The 23,634-nt window shown below is 36.0% G+C and overlaps 1 protein-coding gene across 1 annotated transcript in view; it reads left to right on the top strand.

The window, feature by feature from the left end:
• The first annotated feature begins 273 nt into the window (after nt 1-273).
• Nucleotides 274-23,634, top strand: part of LOC141441028 (neuropeptide CCHamide-1 receptor-like) — a 279,791-nt gene continuing 256,430 nt past the window's right edge. Inside the window, exon 1 of the mRNA XM_074105647.1 lies at nt 274-450. The gene's annotated coding sequence lies outside the window, so the exon portion shown is untranslated. The remainder of the gene's footprint in view (nt 451-23,634) is intronic.

Genomic DNA, 23,634 nt, shown 5'->3' with positions numbered 1-23,634 from the left:
CAGTTAACTAACTTAAAGTAATAAAAAGCTGTTGGGGTGTCTGAGGTATTCAGTTATTTAATTAATACCTTGTGTAGGTATTAAATAAAAATAGTATTACAGAAATTTTACCCTTATTTAGCTTGCTAAACTTTAACACACGTTTTCGAAACACCCTCTGAGTATATACCTTGAAAGTATTAGTTTATCATTTTTGTAGTGCACTTTGCACTTTCGCTACCGTGCGTTGCTTCCAAGTATAGAACATTCGGCTAGTACAATGTCGAAGAGCAGTCGTCTGCTAGCTACGGCGTAGGGCGAACGCGAACCCGTAACGCAACGCGCACGCCAAAGTTACGGTAACGCGGGTGGTAAAGTTTGGTTGAGCAGTGTTTTGTTTTAGTGTTGAGTGCCAGCTACTTTTCTGTGGTAGTGAGCGAAAGTTGTTCATTTTTGGGGAAGGAGTTTAACGTGAGTTTTTTTTTCATTTTATTTTTAATTGTTAAATGTTTAAGGGGACTTAGATGATTGGGAATATAATAGTTTAAAAAAGATGTGATTCAAATGACTTATATTTTTAGTAGTATTTGTGAATAAAATTAACAACGAACTTTTAACCTTACGAACTTGAACTTGACCACGAAAGCAATTAAAAGGGTATACTGAGCGGCAAAAAATCTGGCCTAGTGGGCCAAATTTTGTGCCGCTGAGTATATTAAAGTTTAGTCGAATTTAATGATTGACAAATTAAGTTTTTAAGATTATTTCAGTAACCAAGTAAAAAAAAAGTTTGTATACTTTATAAATTATAACTTATTAAATCATTTTCGACTAAAAATCTGAACATCTCAAAACAAAGCATATCGAATGAACCATGATTGCTAAAAATTTTGGATGAATTTGAGATTATGTGACGACCATTTTGATCGATGAATACGTGAGTAATCCCATTTATTGCATTAATATTTATTCGTAGATATTAATTACAGACTAATTTACAAACATATATTTACAAAAAGAGAAAAACCTAACTAATATAACCCGCTTTGGGTCGAACCCGGGGCAAATGTTCCCATAGCACTGGCAGCGTTGCCTCGTATTGCTATGGAAATGTGCTGCACCAGGAACGACCCAGAGCGGGGATCGGCTCCGCGGCCACTAATTAATTAAATTTAATCACTTGCATTAATTATTTCAGAGTCCCATGTATTTTATGATTTAAAACCTAATAAATTAATAATGTCCTGCAATACAAGGTCACTAATTAGAAAGGAACATAAATAATAAATAAATATCACGGGACAATTCACACCAATTGACCTAGTCCCAAAGTAAGCTTAGCAAAGCTTGTGTTATGGGTACTAAGCAACGGATAAATATAATTATATAGATACATACATACTTATATACATATTAAACACCCAAGACCCGAGAACAAACATTCGTATTTTTCATACAAATATTTGCCCCGACGCGGGAATCGAACCCGGGGCCTCAAGCTTCGTAGCCAGGTTCTCTAACCACTAGGCCATCTGGTCGTCTAATGTTCAACATGAATTTACGATTTTTACAAGCTTTTATTAACTTGCCCTGTTTTATGGGTCATATCTTGCCTTGCAAGTACTCGTAAAATAATCGAACAATTACCACTTAAACATGCATTGTTGAAGTCAGCCTTTGCTCCGACATAGTTGTCTAGAACATTGTTTTTCAACCATTTTTCATGACACGACCCCTGCCTTTCGCATGAAGAGACCCCCCCCTGCTCTATTAGTTAAAATTTCCTTAATAAATATTTTTAAGCTTTTTTTTTTTCCACTGAAGTAGTTTTCCCAGCAACTAAAAGGGGTTCAACCCTCAGGTTGAAAAACACTGGTCTAGGAGATGTTTTTAAGGCACCTAGTATTTGACAAGATTTTATTTAAACTTTAACTTGCCCTGATGGTTCTTATTCGGTCAAATCTTGCGTGGTCGGATTGACTTGAAATTTGATATACAATTACATACATAATAATATAAGTTTGATGACAACAAAAACTACGGTCAGCAAAAAAAAGGCTTATTAAAATGTTTTTTTAATATAAACTTATTTAATATACCCAGAAGGCACATCCCGACAAGCTCTTACTAAATAATGGCTCAAAAGCCGAATTTCAAGGTACTTAATCTATTATTCTTTGAACATCGGATAGCCATTTAAGACAAAGGACTTCATTATTTATCTTGGCAACACAGCATTCATAATCGCGACATCAGATAATTCAAATTGAAATAATAAGTTGTTAAACCATAAATTGGTCTACAATTGCGTAGACCATCTAAAAGGACCGGGTGCGTATCGATCGATATATAAACTTTTGATATATTTTCACTGGATATAACGATTAAAGGATATAATGCACTTTTGATATAACAACATTTGATATATTCTCATGTAATATAATTGTCAACAGATATAATGAACTTGTAATAGAACAACTATTAATCTAACAGTCATAACGTATAACATACATGGGATATAACTTTGTTCGATATAAAGCTCAGTTGGTATAAAAAGTATAAATGTACTGCATAATCTGGAATACTTACTACTATTATTTCTTACCTATTTTACTCTAAGGCAGGTTGGTGTCGGTGCATAACGAAGGATATAACAACAATTGATATAATGCAATTTATCTTAAAAACCAAACTTATTTCTATTGTTATTAATTTGATTTGATGTACTTTGGGTTAGGTTAGTTTACGACAACGAGCGAAGCGAGGAGGAGTGTTAGGTGGAACTGTGACCTTACAGCGCGCGAGCCGAGCGAGCGAAGCGAGCGTACCGCGTCAGCGGCCGTCGAAGCGCCAGAACCGACTCTTTTGTATAATACTATAGTTTTTTTATTAATAATTAAATAAAACAAAAATAAGTGCATATATATGTTCCTTCTAAACAGATTGCAACCGAAAAAAAATATCTTACAAAACACTATACCACCAATACTTATATCTCTCTTACTCATTAAACGTTATATCAAAAATGTATTATACTATTTGAACATTATACGACATTAAATTATACTGATTGTTGTTATACCAAAAGTTTATTTTGACCCTGGAGTGATTATATCCAATGAAATTTTATTAAATTTTGTTATATCCAGTGGAAATATATCAAAAGTTGGTATACCAATCATTACATACCCAAAAGAACCTCATACTGTGTAGATACATTTTTCATAGGCTTTGCTTACACTGGAAATATTCACAGATACTTACCTCATAAATTTGACGGAACGCTCGGTGCGCCACTTCAATTTGCATCTGGCCGGTTTTTTCAAACATAATTCGATTTTTTATTTTTATTTGAAAAAATAGAATTCGTAAATGACCAACGATTTGACGCATCGCGGCGGTTTAATGGCTGGTAAAATAAAAATCGTAAGGGTCACGTATCGTATGAAATATTCGTGTTTTTCCAGGCATTATGTGATAATGGCAGCTAAAATGCGTGTAATAATTTACCATGTTTATTCCGTCGTTATTTTTGGGATACATTTTCGAGATTAGAATTTTGCGGTGGCAATGCCCTTTGTAACGTAAATACGGAGGGTTGCAGAGATTCCTATGGTTTTGTACAAAATATTTGTCTTCGGATAATATCCCTGTTAATCAAAAGCTCGAAGTTCTCAAATAGTAACATTACTTAAATAACTTTAGACAGTTTTACTTTCTTTGAGGCACAGTATCACTTGGTCTAAAAAGCAGCTCGTCTAAGTATTAAGGTGGTCTAAAAAGCAATTCGTCCTAACCTATTTGTGTCGGTAACTTAAAAAAAAACATAGTAACCTAGAGTTGCGTCAATGCCACGCGGAAGATGTCACTACCAGATTATTGTACTGTCATCGAATTTACATGAGTATGTCAAATTTAAGTCAATCGGACCTCTGGAAGTGGGTCAAATTTAGCTTTTAAGATTTGACTCAAACAAATAAATAATAGTACATTGTGTCTTGAGGGCGGTAAATAAGGAATTACGAACGAGAGTCTATTAGAAGCCCGAAGTCAAAGACTCAGAGCTTTAATTAGTCGATCTTAGTAATTCTAGTACCGCCCGTGCGACATACAATGTTTTTCATCACATTTGCGAGTAAAATTGAATATTTGTAAAAGAAAAACTAATATTTTTTCAATAATTGCCGATACGCTCTTGGCAGTGCCAGCTCCTCGTATTGTATTTAAATCACAACAGTAATCAACAGAGTAAATAAATTTAAACATTAAGGGGCTGTTTCACCATCCATTGATTAGTGTTAACTGGCGGTTAGGTGTGATGCCGTCTCTATTTGTTTTGTTCGAATAGACGGAGACGAAATCACATTTAACCATCGGTTAACGCTAATCAATCGATGGTGAAACAGCCCCTTAACCTTTTAATTTAACTAAGAGTGGTTATTACCTATAAAAGTTTATCGAATGCAGAGTTAGAGCAACCTCGTTTGGTATTATTAGTTGCTTTTGGTTTTGGCAGTTTAGTTTTGCCATAATTTAGTGGGACGCTCGGTATGTGACGACATTCAGGATAATCAGGATTCATTCAGGATTTCAGGAAATGGAAATATGTATTTCGCGTCTTGCTCAGTCTTATAAAGAGCATTGGGCATGCCCAAACCTCCCTCAAAACAAGTGGCCATTCCTCCCGCTGCATATTTTTTCAACTTAATATTCTCGTAAAAAATTTGGTTAGATATTCTAGCGTAACTTCAAACTAATTTATACGTTAGCAGATATATGAAAAAAAAAACATAATAAAACACATACCTTTGGCTGGTTCTTCGTTTATTTACTTTGAAATCACATCAAATTATTAAATTGACCGGTTTCTAATTGTATATTTATTTATTTAAACAATGAATTTTTACATAAAAATAAAAATGCCTGTATTTTACAACTGAACGAAATGACGGCTAGTCTATAGGTGAACAGTGTTGTCAATGGGTAAACTAAACTATCAAAATAGGGAAATAAAAAAAACTATATTGGAATTGGAATAACTGGAGGGTGCCCATATCTCCCCTACCTCCCCTAAATGAAGTTCCCAATCCGCACTGCGGCCGCGTGAGAACTACGGCTGAAGCACTCTCATTCTGGGAGCTGTGCCTTGTAGTGGGGCGAGTAGGTATAGGGTGAGATGATGTTGACATATTTTTTATTATTTGTTATATAATCTGCAATTTGTTACCTAAGATAAGAAAAAATAAATTTTAGTAAGTACATAGGGTAGATTATTACATTGAGAGGTATTTTTGTGATAGTGTACGAATAATTTTTATTTTCCGGGTGGAACAAAATACATCCATATTTTTTTAGCATATTTTACTATCCCACTGCTGGGCAAATGTCTCTCTCCTCCAAAAATGACGTGATGTGTGTGTGTGATGTATTTTCTAATTGAGATAGTAAGATTCGAATAATATGACTGAAAAAAAAAACCTGACAGAAACTGTCGAATTAGAACAATGTTAATTAATTGCATACGTTTTTATAATAAAATTCCAAAAAATATTATAAATAAAACGGATACAAAATTCAGATCTATTGTCAAGAAGACAGTAATATCAAAGGCGTATTATAAAGTTAATGATTATATCATGGACAGGGATATTTAGAAATAATTCCGATCCGCATTAGCGATCCCTTCAAATAGCGAACCTACTTAGTTAAAAATAAAGTTGTGTTAAATACTTGTGATGTATACATATCATTTAATAATATTGTTAATCTGTTTTAAAAAAATATACCTCGTTGAGTTTTTGCCGGATTCTTCTCAACGGAGGTTTTTGTGAACCGGTGGTAGATTTTTTTTTGGCATTCATAAGTGTTTGTTATGGCCTAAATTTAATAAAGATATTTTGACTTTGACTTTAAATGACTTTGTTTTTTATGCCTGTGAAAATTTAGGTTCTATAACGCCCTAGAAAAATTACGTTTCGCCGTCAGAATATCAGCCTTATTCGTCGTTTAGTTGGTTTATCGTGACCTTGACCTTAGTTTGTTTGTAAAACCCTAAGCAGCTATGTGAATTAAATTGCTTTGGCAACGCCTACATTTTTTTAAGCCCCAGTCTAATAAAGTCTAGACTTTTTTCGGCACGAAGGTAAAATAAGCTCCCAAGGGAATTAGAAAAGCTCATGTATTTTTTTGGAACTAGAGCGAATTGAATTTTCAGCGTAAGTTACAAAATCGGTCAAGTGCGTGTCAGATATGCTTACGAACGTTTCCGTACAGTCACCAGCACCAATATCTGACATAACAAAGTGTGCATAAATATCTGATACGACTCTATTTCTAGAGCCGGTAGGACGTGTTAGATATTTTTGCACACTCCGCTGTGGCAGATATTAATACAGCTGACTGTACGATGGTATCGAAAAAAAAGGGTTTCAGCCATAGCAAATACTTATTACTCAAAATATCTTTATTCAATTTAGAGTATAACAAACAATAAATGTCAAAAAACCTCCTACTGATTCAGAAAAATCTTTGTTGAGATGAACTTGGCAAGAGACTCAACTCGAGATCCTCTGTATAAATAAATAATTTATACAAGAATTGCTAGCTTAAACAAAACTGTTTACCACTAATACCGCCACTAATATTCATTGGTAAAATTTAATCGATGTTTCGGCCACATTGCAGTGACCGTCATGTATGACAGTCGAGTTGTGGCCACGGGCGCTGCAGTGTAGTCAAGAGCTCGAGAATCGTGGAAATTTAAAACACTATAAAATTTCTTGTATATTCCTTTACTTTGATGCTATCTCTCCACAAAATACCGCGATCATCTTTAAGCCAAAGAACAAATAGTACGATTACGTAGTAGAATCAGAACACGAAATTGAGAAAAAAGCAATCAATCTTCTCAACCGAGACGATGTCATTTTATCGCCAAACACTAATGTCTGAAAGAAGGCAATATCTTTTTTTATTTGTTTTAGGACCTAGATAACTAGGTATGAGTTTTACGCGACGAAATTAAATGTTTTGCTGCTTTATTTTAACAAATGCCTTTTATTTATGGAAATCCTTATCTCCAGCGAACATTCCACAGCTGAGTTTTTAGAATGAGAAGTGTAAGACTGTAGTTCTAATATGGAATGAGTTTAGGGTCAAGTGTCCAACAATGAAACACATAAAATTCAAAATCTCATAAATCTTTTGTTATGACAGATAGAAGTCTGAATTTTTTACAGTACTTAGGTAATTTTATTGGGTTTCGGGTGACATATACAGTATTCTTTAGGAATGTGTAGTCATCAAATATAAAAAGTAAAAAATTGGGAAATGATTCACTGTGCCCACAGTGGTGTACGGAATGAAACATTACATATTTAACAATGAAACGTCAAACTAATATAATCTGTTTCATAATTTTAAGACTTATTTATGTGAATACACGAATATAATCAAAACGGTTTTAATTACTTTAACTTTAATCAGCCTCATTAAATTTCCCATGCGTAAATGTTTCATTGTTGACTACCTAAGGTATTTTGTATTTACCTCGAATTTTGCCTGCTGAATTGTGTCGCTTTAATACGTGATCTAGTTCACGATAATCTACGAAATATGTTTAATTTTGAACATGAAACTACCGTGAGACTCACTCATATTAAATATAATGACCCGGATAACTCACGTCTTAAATCGAGTTTAGCTCGACATGTTTCGGGCTAATCCGTAGCCCTTCGTCTTCGGAGCAACGCGACTCAGCGGCTGCTGCAACACGCGCACTCCAACAACATGTCGAGCTAAACTCCATTTAAGACGTGAGTTATCCGGTTCATTATATTTAAATATGTTTAATATTACGAAAGTATCAAATATTATATTGAATTTCTAGCCATAATTTAATAAAAAATCTACAAAAATGCTAAAAATATTTACTTTTGTGCCAATAATACTGAAAAAGCTACGTAGACACTTGTTCCTCCATGAGATGCCGATGCAAACTGGAGTACAGTGGGGGATTCTCAAGGGTGTCCTTACGCGATATAGTGCAAGATCTGGATACGTGGCATTTTAGAAATATTGCAATGTTTCACTGTGTACTTACATTGACCCTACATTGGAAATTTCATGCACATCATTGAATTACTTCGTTTCTTACTCACGATTTTTTCCTTCAAAGCTCATGTTTTTCAAATGTACTTAAATTACGAAAATCGATTCTGAAAATTCAGAGCCTGAACTCAAATTTGCAATCCTCTGCGTGAGAGGGCATGGGTCCCACCATTAGGCCATCATAGCTTTTTTAGAAAAAAAAAACATCTATTTAAGATAAGGTTGTCTTATTTTTAATTGTTTTTTTTTGCTGTGCCCAATTTTGTCAAATAAATTTATTCTTTCTTTCTTTATTTATTTATTTTTAAGCATTCATTATATTAGAGCAATTACTGATTTTAAGATGGTATAAGTATCTTCTTTTATGTCGTTACACCCTTCATCTGTGAAAAATTCGTTTATCGTTATCCCGAGGGAACTAATAGAATCCGGAAAATGGTAATTCGTCGAAGAACTAAAGTCAAAAAAGAAACCAACTTTTCCCTAACAACAGCCTGCATCGCCTGGATTATTTATTATTTCCGAGTCATTCCAATACACAGGAGGATTAACTTACATCTGAAGTGGACTTTTCAATTCTTCATCCATTTTGTTACGTTGTTCGTAAAGCTTTCCTGAAATAGATTACACTCTGACTCGTTACCTATATAGGCTTCCGGCATAATCCGTGATATTGGAAACGGAAGTTGACCAGTGCACGGTGCTCTCAGCGGGTTATGATGACCTACTTGCCGATTTGGCCGAGTAAATTATGTTTTTTTTTAATTTGTGTGTATATATATTACAACAATTAGTTGTTATTTATTAAGTGTTTTTATTTATATGTTATATACCTATTCCTTTCTTCTCACTGTGCATAAATTACTGTTCGCCTATCTTTAAGTTTTCTTTTCCTGTTTAGATTAGCTTGAAAAGATAAGATCGCCTTTGTACTCTTTTGTTTTGTTGTTTTCTTTTTGTATTATTTTTGTGTTTTATGTACAATAAAGTATTTACATACATACATAAAACCACGTAAAACTAGCAAATGCCCGTCATCTGCGAAGAGTCTTTCGTGGATGATACTGCAATGCCGAGTAACCAACAATGGCTGATGCCGCGATATATCGAACTTTCGATAATATCGATATAATATCGATTTTAAAATATCGATATTTTCATCGATATAGAATTAATGCCGAGATATGAAGGTTAAATATCGGTGACGACAGTATCGGTAATTGTAAATATTTATGACAACTTTGGTTTCATAATAGCTCAGAATAATGACTGTTTTTAGTCGTTATTCTAAGCCGTCTAGTCGATGTTTTTGATTGCTCGTTCAAAATAATTGGTTTGACAGAAGGAAGATGTCTTTTTGTTTTTTTTTATTATCGATAATATCACGTTGAAACGTCGATATTATCGATTATCGATATTTTCAAGCTTTCGATATAAATATCGATATTTTCATTTACCTGCACTGCAACCCTACGCGTATATGCCTAGAGACGAAATTTAACAGAGAGCTTTAAAATTATAAATATCTTTGTATTTCTATCTCAATTTTGTAAATTTTTAGGTTAAGCGTTATTGCAATATCATCGACGTTTTGTCGGTGTCCCGTGGCAGGTAACTATGTTTTTTTTTGTAAAAAAGATTTTTGGTGTATTTCTGCTGCGAAGCAATTCAACAGTATAGTTTTAAAAATGTGATTCTCACTCATAATTCGAAATATATTCTCGGGATCTAATCATGACTAGGTAAACATCCACATATATCAGCGGCCTTGGTCACGAGTCGACTTGTGACTCGCAAAGGCCGCTGCAATGTGATCAAAACATCGTGGTAATTTTAATAATACATGGTAGTTTTAATGTGATTAAATCCCGGACATATTCGTTATAATTAAATACCTACTGTTTGTGGCAGTACCTATTTCGAATGAGGGCTATCGCGTATGAATTCGCCGCTAGAGGCGCTAGTGTAGCGTGAGGTCTCCGAAATGTCAAATCTCATAGTTTCTGGGTGAGCTACGCGGATTTATTTATAATTAGAATAATTTTGTGAATATTTTGCAATATCTGAAATTAATTATGGCAAATATGCTTTCCGGGGCAATGAATGTCTGTGTTTTGAGACAGTTTTGTCTTTCGGAAACATTTGTCCTCCCTTTTTTACGAACAAAACGGGGACTATGCAACACTATGGCATGCTCGATATTTTTATGGTACGGTTTTAAGGTGTATTAAATATGATTTTAATCTAAACTTTGTTTTCACGCCCGTAATAACAGACTTTGAAAGCCTTACTTAAAAACCTCACGCAACAGTGCGCCATCTGGTGAGACAAAAAACGATAGCCCTCATTGAGCCCGCATCAGAACTACAACCCAAGTCTTCTACATTTGAAAGGAGGCTTATGTGTGAGATTGACAATTATTTTTATCTTGTTAAAGTTAACAGTAACAGGTATCTGTGTGCCCAGCAACAATGTAAGGCGAAACATATCCTAGGTCCTACTCGAACCCTAAAATCGCCGCTCAAGCTATGATACTTATGTAAGCCACTTAGTCTCAGATTGTGTTACGTGTTAGCTTTAGAACAATAGCTAGCCTGTAACGTTAGGCCTTACAAAATTGCCTACAAATGGAGACAAATTGTTTTGTCTCGCCGCCAAAACCGCGCCAAAACCCTGGTACGCGATTTCGTTGGTTAGTTAGTCAGTTAGTCTTGTTATTTTTTAACTTATATTTTAAAGATTCCTACATAAAATTACAAAACCTTAAAAACTAAATCATACCTAAAAGATGATAGGAACTTAGTGCTAGCAAAAACAAAACACGTTGTTTTTTACCTTTTACCTCTACATTTACCTCTTTAGCGGCTTAGTAAATAGACAAACGTAACCCTTTTCACCTACCTACCTTACTTACCTTACCTACCTACCTACCTACCTACTTACCTAATGTACTTACCTTATCTGCCTGCTACCTTTTTAGGGTTCCGGACCCAAAATGGCCAATCGCCATGTCTGTCTGTCTGTCTGTCCGTCCGTCCACGGCTTTTTTCTACGTATAATAAGTCGATATTTTTTACTTTTGTCATTTAAAACTCTGCTTCTAAACTTATAAATGGAGAATTAAAAAAAAATGTAAAAAATCGCACTAGTGCGGTAAAATGAACTTACGAGCCATGTAATATAAAGTGTATTTATCGAGCAAATGTATTGTAAAGATCATTGTCTGTCTGGTCGTCCATCTGTATTCTGTAGACCAGTGTTTTTCAAACTTTTTCAGGACGCGACCCCCCCTTGGTTTGAAAAATATTTGGCGACCCCCTGCCTACGTCCACTTACAGTTATTTGCCTACGTTGATAAATTGCTAATACAAACATTGAATAATCATACACAATAACGGTGAGAGTATTTTAAAGATAACGCGACCCCCTAACGGGGCATCCGCGACCCCCCGGGGGGTCGCGACCCACAGTCTGAAAAACACTGCTGTAGACTGACTGGAAGAAACATGTTTCTTGTATGGCGACCTTCTACATGTAGGGCAGTAAAGGCACGTTACTGATGGGCCTGTCGACGCGGGAAAAGGGGTTTACTCCGGTCACGTGAGCTGCGAAAGTGATATCTTCCTGTGGCGGGCTAGCATCCTTCATTATCTCAGCATGTGTACATCTCCCACTGCAAGGCACAATCTTCCTCTCAGAAGGAGTGTGTGTACCCGCACTCCAGTTGCTTCAGTTGGAAGCAACCTGCATTTAAAGGTGGGTACTGACCAACGTTACGAGGTGTAATGTAATATGCTACACAGCGAGCATTCATGCTGTCAGTACGTAGTGTTACGGAGAAACCAGCGAGCAACGAGCCGCTCGTGGGGAATTTCCAAAAATTACATCATGGATTTCATCAACGTTGCATATAAGACACCAATGCCAAATTTCATAATAATATCTCTAATACTAGTATTTGAGATTTTACGATTTTATCCCGATCGATCGTGTGGAAATATCGGGATAAAAAGTAGCCAATGCGTTCAGCTGTTTACATAACAATTTCATCTAAATCTGTCAAGCCGTTTTAGCGTGAAAGTGTAACTAACATACACACACACACAGACACGCACTCACATTTTCGCATTTATTATGCATAGTAGTCGGATTACTTTAGTAGCATTGTAATGTCACAAATAGATAAAATAATGTCAGTTCTGGAAAGAAAAAAAAACATTCGTGTGTATCATGCTAGAGCAGCATTTGTTTTATGGCGAATTGTAACAAATACCTTACGATGAGAAGCGTGAAAGGTGTTTTATGTGAGTTATGCGTTTTGGTATGCTGGGACGATTCGTCGTTGGAAATGTCTTTGTGCGTGTTTGTAATGTAGTATTTTTTTTTTTCAATTTAAATGGTAGGTATTGAGCAATTTCTATAATCTTCACTAGAACTGAAGCGTAGGAGCGCATTTTGGTAAGCCCCTATTGAAAATTATAAATATTTAGATATATATTTCCGTAAGAACCAATTTTTTTCAGCAATTTATTTGGTTCAGAGCGCGTTGTACAAATAAAATTTGGCGCTTTTAGGTAACGTTACGCTCTCATCTTATTTTTTTATTTTTTTTAGGAAATAAACAGTCACATAGCTAAAGATAGCATTTATGTAAGACACGATGGACTCTTGAGAAAGAAGACTTGAAATGCCATAGCCAAATCAAATGATACAGTATACTTCGGTAAAAATAGGAACTGTATTTTTGGATTGACATTTTAAGTGTACGAGTACCTATCTTTTACTTTTTTTCTGGGTTATTCTTACACAGAATCACAAGCACTATTGATTTTGATAATTTTCCATACAACTTTTTGGGTCCATTTTGTGATTATTCTTATAAACTGTAAGAAAATAGTCACAAATCTACCACAAAAAAGGACACTTTTTTCTTCGTCCAAATCAATAGTGCTCGTGATGCTGAGTAAGAAGAACCCAGGATTACCTAATTCTGAAAAAAAAAGTAAAGGGTACATTTAAAATGAGAATCCCCAGAAGCCCCAGATGCATTAGATGGCATTGCGTTTGAAATAGATACAGGTCCCTACAATAATTATCATTATACAATGAAAAAACAACTTTTCTTCTATAAACTTGTCTAAGCATTACCCCTAGTCGCAATTAATTTCGTGTAAACCCGCCTTTACACTCAAACCGTGATAGTTGTCAGGCATGCTACTCAAATGACAAACCATGCCATTTCCTTGCAAACTTGTCTTGCAGCTCTATGGAACACGCCCTTGTTTGTCCCCAGTAATTTATTTACTTTATGACAACAGCTTCCACTGAATGTCTCACTTTGGCTGTGCCGCATTTACACGAGCTTAGTTACTAATGATAAAGGGCCGTCTATAAATTACACGATACATTTATGCTAGGCAATTTGTGAGACACGAATAAAATAATTGCGATTCACTTTCAAAGGATGTATACATGGCTCGTAATCCATCCCAGCCTATATACGTCCCACTGCTGGGCACAGGCCTCCTCTCAGAACAAGAGGGCTTGGGCCATAGTTCCCACGCGGGCCCAGTGCGGATTGGGAACTTCGCACGCACCATTGAATTGCTTCGCAGGTTTGTGCAGGTTTCCTTACGATGTTTTCCTTCACCGCAAAGCTCGTGGTAAATTTCAAATGTAATTCCGCACATGAATTTCGAAAAACTCAGAGCCATTTTATACAGTTTTTTTAAATTCCCTATTTTAAAAGCTTACAAGCAAAGAGTTTTAAATATTAAAAATAAAAAATATCGACCTATACGTAGACAAAACTAAGTAATAAATTTGCAAAATTGATTGCAATTATTATAAACTGTAATTTAATTACCTCAGATTTTAATGATTTCCACATTTTATTTATTCTACAAAATTGCAGTGGCTGAACGCGTCGAACCTTTGCCTGATAGTTTTAGTTAACCTAATTAAAAACAAAACTTACGCATGCGCATTACGGACGCACCATTTTTGTAAAACTTTGCGTCGTATTGTTTTTATTTTTCAATTTTGTGTTATTAATTGCATATTTTCTCACAAATGTATTAAAAAACGTCCTATGATACACGGTTGGCTAGGTTTTACAAACTCGTGACGATGAAAACCCTCGCCTTGCAGCTCGGGTTTATCACTCGTCACCTCATTTGTAAAACATTACTTACTTACCGACCTCGTGTCACAACGTTTGTCACAAAGCGTACTCGTATTAATTTAAGCGTAATATGACACGAATTTACATTAAGATATTTCAAGTGTTTCAAGTATGAGATCTCTCTATTGTCTCCGCTATACAAGTTACTAAAAAAGGTAGCAGGCAGATAAGGTAAGTAGATAAGGTAAGCAGGTAGGTAGGTCGGTTGGTAAGGTAAGTAAGGTAGGTAGGTGAAAAGGGTTACGTTTGTCTATTTACTAAGCCGCTAAAGAGGTAAATTTTGATTGTTTCTTTTCTTTTGTACATTAAAGAGTTTACATATTCACATACATGCAATGAGGAGCGGGATCGAAAATGATTAAAGTTTATGAATGTTGCTTTTTAAATTAATTCTCCGTGCTTGTAAACGTTGTGTTAGTGCTTATATTCTAAACCTACTACAATTTCGGTCGCTAATTTTTTTACTTATAAAAACAATAAATTTAAACAACACGCGAACATCCAAACGGTACACTCAACGCCTATTTGAGACTAACATGGTGATATGGGCGCCTCATGCGCTTGAGAACTGAATCCTTGGCACCACGAAGCTCGGTAATAAATGGCGTCCGTGATACAGTCGCCGATAATTAAGTGACAGTCTCTATTCTAAGGGGCTGTTTCACCATCCCTTGATTAGTGTTAACTGGCGGTTAGATGTGATGCCGTCTCTATTTGTTTGTTCGGATAGACAGAGACGGCATCACATTTAACCGTCGGGTAACGCTAATCAATGGATGGTGAAACAGCCCCTAAGACTATTATCTAACTCCATTAGTACTAGTAGTAGTTTTTGAATTTCGCAGGCAGCTTCTATTGAGTGACAAATCGAGAGACCATTTTTGTTCAAAAGACCTCACATTAATTCCCCTTTACTATACTATAAACGAAGTACTACGCTCATGTAAATCCGGCATGGCACTGAAAATTAAATACGACGGAAATGCTAAGGCGGGGTGTAGTTCCTTACTGTTCCCGAACAATCGAGGTTTAGCAGCAATGTAATATTTAGACTAAACACCAAACTTTCTAAGGTTTAAGTTTTCACAGAAGAGCTTACTTCTAATTTAACAGGCTTGGTTTTGCTTTTGTTTTCTCGCAGAGAATTCGCTAAACTGTTCTAAGTTCTAAATAATCGCTTTTCAGTTTTCTTGCCAGCCTGTGTTTTAAAGTGAGAGATTGCCCTTGAGCCTGTGTTTTAAATAAAAAAAATATTAAAGAGAAAACACATAAAAAATAACCATAAATAAAACTTAACTATAAACTAACTACCTAACTTAAAAACTTAATACCTACTAAATTACAAAAAAAAACTTATAAAAAAAGCCCCCGCTGGCATAAAATAAATAGACATGTATATACAATGTAGATATGTAGTACCTAATAATTTATACAATCGTTTTATAATGATGGATCTTGAAGTCGAGTGCCGGATTAGGTACCTACCGAGGCTTATCCGAGTTTATTGAATTAGGTATGAGATTTATGTAATCATTGTATGCAATACTTTTTACGAGTAAAAATACTAACATTATTAATATCTGTTTCTATTCCTACATCTATACCTATTATTACCTGTGATTTATTTAATCTTTGATTTTGTGATCTTAGAGCGCATGAGCGCCAATGAATTAGAAGTCAAAGTGATCGCCATATCACGAACACTAATTTATAAAAACATACATATTATTGTTAAGACTTAAGATAAGTCTATCTATCTTACTCTATTCTCCGTAACAGTAATTGTAGGTAATCGTAATGTTGCTAGAAAGATACGCTACAGTCACTTTTGCAACAAAAATGCACAACTACCAATTTAACAAGTTATCTCATTAACATGATAAGGAGTAGAGCAATATTATTGACCAATTTATTTCTAAAGTACAACTACGACCACTACGATTTCAGTAAGATTTCAAATCTAGAAAACTTGGCCTTTGTTTTAAAAACCACTTTTATTTTTATTTTCAATGCCTAAATTTAACCCTTAATTAGGCCCCATTTAATAGAGCATACTGCCACAGAATCAAAAGCAGCTATCGAATACATACCTGACAAAGAATATTTTTAAAGTTTGTCGTATTTTCAACATTAGCAGGTGGTAGGACCTTGTGCAAGGTCCGCCCGGATTGCTACCACCTTCTTGCTCGCTAATCCTGCCGTGAAGCAGCAGTGCTTGCACTGTTGTGTTTCGGCGTGGAGAGTAAGACAGCCGGTGAAACTACTGGCACTTGAGGTATCCCATCTTAGGCCTCTAGGTTGGCAACGCAACTGCAATCCCCCTGGTGTTGCAGGTGTCTATGGGCGGTGATGATCTTTTACCATCAGGAGACCCACTTACTCGTTTGCCATCCAGTCAAGAAATTAATAAGGTTCAGTTTCCAACTCAATGCAAGTGGTCGCTAAATTGCCTCTACCTTATTGAGGGTTAAAAATAAGGCCCAATGTGGAGCTTTGGACTTCCGTTGCGGTCCGCTAATATTTGAACATCAGGGACAAAACATAAACAAAAAAGTTTGTGGTTCGTTTGTGAATGGATTAATGTTGAACTATATTTAGCGCAGTTTAATATTTCACGAATGTAACTCAGTATAAAGGAGCATGAACCCTTTATAAGTTTTTGAAATTGGTGTGCAAAATTTCATTTGAAAGTTACCATGTGCTTTACGGCAAAGGATGACATCATGAAGATATCCGCCAAAACTTAATGATGCACACATCATGCAAATCGTGCAAAGTTCCCAATCCACACTAGGCCCACGTAGGTTCTACAGCCAAAAGCCTCCTATTTTGAGTGGCCCGTGCCCAGCCAGTGGAACGTATATAGGCCTATGTGTAATACGGCAGTATAGAATCCTTCAAGTGCGAGTTCGCGCTTGGCTCGTTTTTTACTTTTTTTTGTAAAAATATATGTGTACTACTTTCTTTTACGAGTACATCACTTAAAAATCTGGTAGAGTTGAAGTCGTGTGTTTACTAATCGCTCTCATAACGACATTTAAAAAGACAAATAACCTATAATTTTACTTAAGTAACATACAACAATTAAATCAATTTTCCAATGAATAACTATGACTTGTCGAAACAAACATAGAAATAAATTTTAGTCACTCAAAACTAACCAATTAAAGAATTCAAGTTATTACGAGTACATATTATTGCCTTTTCTAGTATTTCGCTTTAAATTCCGATATCAGAAAAATACCGTGGCACTTTTGTTTTACTATCTTCTGTCCTTAAACCAACGAAGCAGCATCACAAAACTTACACAATACGGTGCCCAAGCTTGGAACGAATTCCTGTCCATATGAATCCTAGCGCATATTTCTCGACTAGCGCCACTTTGACCGGCAAGAACAAGTTGGTTTTCTTTAAAGTATGGAACGAAAACAGAGAAGTGGCGTCATCTTGCGAGATTATGAGACTCAGATGCTTGAGACAGCGTCGTTTAGAAAACCAGTTTTAAGAATACCGCTGCGTTCACTGATTCCAAGATAATATTAGATTTTGCTTTGATACGACATTTTGCAATTCAGGGTATGTTAAAGCCTGTGGTAACCTAGTGACGACCTGTGCCCTCATAAAAGGGATTTGTAGCTCATGTTTTTCCCCCGACGCTAGAAGAGGGGTGATATAAGTTTGACGCTAAAGCCCGGTTTACATTTATCTGTCATGTTGTGTCGTGACGCATCAGAACGGTATCGGTTTCATATATTTTATATGGTTGCGTTCACATTTATCTGATGCAGTGTGTTGACGGCTTGTGTTGTGTCGCATCACAGCTATAGAGAGAGAGAGAGGGAGTGCGCTTTTGACTGAGTGCGAGTTTTTTTGGCGTTGGCTCCTCCTGTCCTGTCACTCCTGTCTTTTCCTGTTCTGCCGCTCTGTCGCTCCTCGGGGCCGGCGCCAGCAGCATATTATGCTGACGTCGACACCTATTGTCACAAATTGTAAACTTTGATTTAAAAATGAAATCTTATTTAATGTTTTGTGGCAATAAATGTGTTTTCCTTTCTTTCTTGCTTTTTTCTATGTTTGATAGAAATCGGTTCAAACAGTTTTAAGAAATTGAACTTTGAAATGAATAAGTCAGGGTATTAAAACTCAAGTTATCGAAATTTACGGCGAGCTTTTCATCGAACTGTGTCGCATTTTGTTACATAGTTCTTATGTAAGTTATGTGTCTTGTTACTATGTGGTCGTAGCGGTTTGTAGTTGCTTGCTACGGTATAATTATGTAACGGAAGTAGCTTTGCGTGCTACGCTGCAACCTGAGTATAATGTGAGTGACTGCATGCTTGCAACTGCATTGATAACAAGAAATTAACTACTACATTACATAATAGAGCTAGGAGCTCTTATCACAAATACCACGATAAAGCACTTTAACTTGATTCTACTATATAAATTTCATAAAAATTGTTACCAAGCCCGCAATATTTTTTTAATACACCCATCCAACGACGTGCGCGAAAAAAAATCCTTACTTTAGACGGTTTGTACTCTGTACAGTCACCAGCATCAATATCTGACAACAATAAAGCGTGCATATAATAAATATCTGATTACTCTATTACAAGGGCCAGATTTTTTTTTTCAAAATTTTATTCTATCAAGGTACATTCGAACCAACTGAATCGTGATCCATTGTGGAACCTTATCGTTATACAAAAGTTATAGTGACATTGCATCGCTTGACAAGGGAATTTATAACGACACTTACTTGTGAACGTTCTACGGTGGGTCAGGAATTAAATAGTTTGACTGTACGTACTATTATACCATCCCAGCCTATATACGTCCCACTGCTGGGTACAGGCCTCCTCTCAAAACAAGAGGGCTTGGCCATAGTTCCCACGGGCTCAATGTGGTGGAAACTTCACACGCACTATTGAATTGCTTCGCAGGTTTGTGCAGGTTTCCTCGCGATGTTTTCCTTCACCGCAAACCGTGCGTAAATTTCAAATGTAATTCCGCACACATCATGAAATTTCGAAAATCAGAGGTGCGAGCCGGTTTGAACACACACCCCTTTGTTTGAGAGGCGATAGGTCAAACCACTAGGCCACCACGGCTTCTTCTATTATACCAATAATGGATTTCTAGTAAGTAGCACTAACATAGGATCCCTAAAAAGTCTAAAAACAAAACCATTTAAGTTACCGTCAAATTCATAACGCGCAAAATTATGAAGTTGCCAGTCTGTCAAAACTTTTTAATTGCAAGGTACAACTGTCTGCCGGAAGGTGATGGGATGGGTGCCATAACAATTATTATTTCCACCGAAGTTTCAATAGTCGATTAACGAAACGGTAGCCCAGGTGTTTTAGGAACTTTTTCTGTTGTATTTTTTTCCAACGGGAACACGCAGTGTTGCACGAATATTGGAATTTGCTGAAGAACCAGTCACACATTAACAGGGATATGTAAGTTGAAGTTGTAATTGATGTTGTTGTGTGCATGACTGCACACGATTAAACTGTTTAAGCCGGTGTTGCCATACAATTTAATATTTTTTTATTTTATTTTTTAATTTTTATTTGAAGTTAGTTTTTAGATAAGGTCCTCACTGAAAATCAGCGCCACGGCTTTCCGTGGCATTATGCTGAGTGGGACCTATTAGCGTCATGTACGTCTTTATTTGTTTCTATGTTTTGTTCCTATGTTTGTTTTTTATGGCGTTAAATAAATGTATTTTCTTTCTTTCAATGGGTGGGCCAATCGCTTGAAGAACAGATTAATCGTTGGGCAAGAAAGGCTCTCGACCTGGGGTCCTACCATGATCTTTTTATAAACGATCAAACGCCGAGCAGTTCAATTTAGCACCAACTAAAACGTACACGACCTAAATATTCGGTACCACGACGTTTTATTTCTCAGAAGCTGAGTTATATGTTTTCAAGTGAATGAAAGACCGATATTGTCTGTGGTCCGAAACTGAAACGCTAAGTCGCGAAAGGGATGCCGCTATAATGCAAACCAAATATTGTATAATAAAACCTCTTTTATTTTGGAAAACCATAACTCTATGTCATTCCCGTGTTCTTAGCAAACCGTTGTGTTGATTACAAATAAAATGTTTACGCTGTCACTAATCCACGAGTCTCTCTTCTCACTGAAAAATTAGTTTTATCAATGAGTGCCCTTAGTGTAAGTTTTCGGATACAAAATACGTCTCGTTCGCGTTTCGCGTTAAAATCTCAATTTATGGTATACAACGAACACGCCGCTCTTAGTCGCGGAACGTTTGCGATGTTACGCGATCGAGACGTATTTTGTAACCGAAAAGTTACACTAAGGGCACTGGAGTTAAGAAGCACAATGACGTGAGTACCTACCTATGAAAACTTATAAAACTTGAATAAAAGTTTAAAAGTTCTTGAAATTTAAAATATTCTAAGTAAAACTCCAAAATAATTGTCAGAATGAGTAACTTATACTGAGCGCTAAATTTTACACTGAAGCGATTTAATTCCCACTCAAGTTAAGCGTCATGGTACGAAAACCGCTTGAAGTGAGTGAATGAAAATGTCTGTATCGCTGTCGCTGAACCGTGCTTGAAGTGAATCGCAAAAGTAACGTCGTGGTACGAAATAGCGATGCAGTTCAGTTTAGAGCCTAAACTGAATCGTATTAAGAGAGCGTGGTAGGCCCCGTGAACCTTAGAGTGTATATTAATGAAAATAAAACAATTCTTGATTAATAAATAATGTAAAGTTAAAACGCCGCGTGGATGAGCTTTGACAGGACCGGTTTTATTATTTTGTTTCCTTTCCGCGCTGCTTGTTTTTAAGGACTTCAAAAAAGGAGGAGGTTCTATGTTCCAATGTTTGTATTTTTTTATGTATGTTTACCGATTACTCAGTCAATTGTAGACCGATTTTCAAAATTCTTTTTTTATTTGAAAGAGTATTCTTCTGAGGTGGTCCCATTGTCACCAAGTTGAGATCTGATGGTGGGATCCTAGTGAAATCGAGGGAAAACCTCAAATTAAATAGGCACACCTATGGCGATTTTGGCATTTTTAGCATTAAGATAAGCATTTACATTCAGAAAGTATCATTTGGTAACCTGGACCTGATGAAGAAGACAGTAGAACTAGTCAAATTTAAGTATGCTCGCTCGTCTATAAACAATCATGATTAATATACCTAGATAAGCGACTAAGAAGAAGCTTTAAGTTAATGATTCTTTCGTACTAATCTGATGCTGAAGCCAGAAGGTAGGCAACGGAACTCTGTTATAAAACAACGTAACTAAGTCGTGTTTGTGCTTAATGGAATCGTGAGAGTGTACTTTGGCTACGAATCACTAACAAGTGAGAAATAAAGAATATTTTAACAAAAAAAGTAAAACCGACTCCAAAAAAATAAAAAATAACAAAAAATGGAACCGACTACGAAATCCTAGAAAAATATTTTCAAGGGTTTCGAAGTCGTACCTACTAGCTTGAAGTCGGTGACTCAGCACGTCTCAGAAGGAGGGAAAGAAACCCATGGTATGTAGGTGAGGTAAACGACTATTGTTCCACTCCTGCTGGCTCGTGCTGAGTCACCGACTTCGAGCTAGTAGGTACCTAGAAAAATATTTTCAAGGGTTTTCTAGCCGGTTCCATTTTTTGTTATTTTTTTTTTGGGTCGGTTTTACTTTTTTGTTAAAAAAGTTCTTTATTAATTTTATTGGTGGCCATTTGTGAAATAGTGTTGATACATTATTGATTGTTGTAGGAATTGTATATAGTGACTATCTAAGTCACCTTTACCTGTATTAACCACCACAGCGGTGCGTGCAAAAATATCTAACACCTCCTACAGGCCCCAGAAATAGAACCGTATCAGATACACGCTTTATTGTGTCTGATATTGCTGCTGGTGACTATACTTTTAGTATGCGTCAGTACAAAACAGAATTTAGTTTTCAAAGTACAAGTTTATGTGTTATAAAACGCAGTAAACCCAAATGGAAAGTATTAAAGTGGCTCTCTAGATTTCTCTAGAGATTACATACTTTCCTACTATGAGAAAGGAAGTGGTGTGTTTTTATTTCAAAGTGTATTTTTCTAGACTTTATCCTTTGCGTCAGCTGCTAAAGAATAACATTGTTCTACAGAGCTAACCTTAATAATAAACAACTTTGTGGACAATTTCACATACGATTTTTGAACATATTTTACACAAAATTGTTTACTTAGTTGACTAGAATGTTCCCTTAAGTGACTAAATAAGAAACAAACAAGCTGAGATATATGATGCATAGGAGAAATTCGTGTCTGTACCCCTGTCCAGTGGTGGTGTAGTGGTATAGCACGTGGCACGGAAAGCCGAGGACCTGGGTTCGATTCCCAGCGCTGGTCTTATTTTTCTGGTTTTTCTATGCATCTATATTTCACCACTAATCCCGTTGGTTAGAAGTTCGGAAAGACCAGGATGTTATTTTTGGGAATGAAATAATATCCCTGAATTTCAATACTAATGTTTTACGCAAGCGAAGCCGCGTATAAAAGCTAGTTTGTAACACGTTGCGATTTCAAAAGGACAATCGACAAGGCGCAATTGATTGCACAATGACTGAATTGATTTAGTGCGATGCAACCGCTTAGTTCTTCTTCGGTCAAATTGATAAAGCGTTGTGCCGGGACTTTGTATTTGAATATCAATTGATAAATTAGAAAAGGCACATATGGTAACCTTTGTAATCGGCAAGTTTAAACGGTAAAAAATATTATTCTAATTATTCTGTTAATTAGATTATCAGGAAATAATAAAATAACATACGTATTTTTTTTTCTTTTGTCTATCACACCAAAAATGACAGATATAGCGCCTCAAAGTTTGTGGAGGAGAGCCTATGACGTCACGCGAACCTTTAACTGGAAATAAATGTTTTTGAAACATCTTTCTCAAAGTAATACTACGAAGTGCAAATTGTAACTTCGTATCTTGCCGTCCCGCAGACGCTAATATTATTTAATACGAAAGTGAGAGGGACGGTACGATAAGAACTTCGATTTTCGAATTTCGTAGTAGCCCCCTGTATCCTGATATCGTTGTACTGAAAATAATTTTATACTCTAATCTTTATGATTTCTTTGCAAATAAATCGACGCCATCGAAACGAAGATTTCGTCCCGCCGTGAATTGAAAGGGTGGTAATTTAATACAAAAGGGTAAGCCGATTACGGCTCAATGAAAGGTATTCGCGAACTTTTCATTTAGTCCCTCAATGAAGATTGTACTGAGCACCGACCTTGATCGTCAGTGTCTAATAAATAAATAAGTTGCCAGTGTGGAAAAAGGAGGAAATTAAAAAAAAAGATTGACTTT

Source organism: Choristoneura fumiferana, chromosome 23, assembly GCF_025370935.1.
Source record: "Choristoneura fumiferana chromosome 23, NRCan_CFum_1, whole genome shotgun sequence".
In the NCBI taxonomy this organism is placed as follows: Eukaryota; Metazoa; Arthropoda; class Insecta; order Lepidoptera; family Tortricidae; genus Choristoneura; species Choristoneura fumiferana.
The sequence above is the reverse complement of the archived record's forward strand: the minus strand, read 5'-3'. Positions and strand labels throughout refer to the sequence as shown.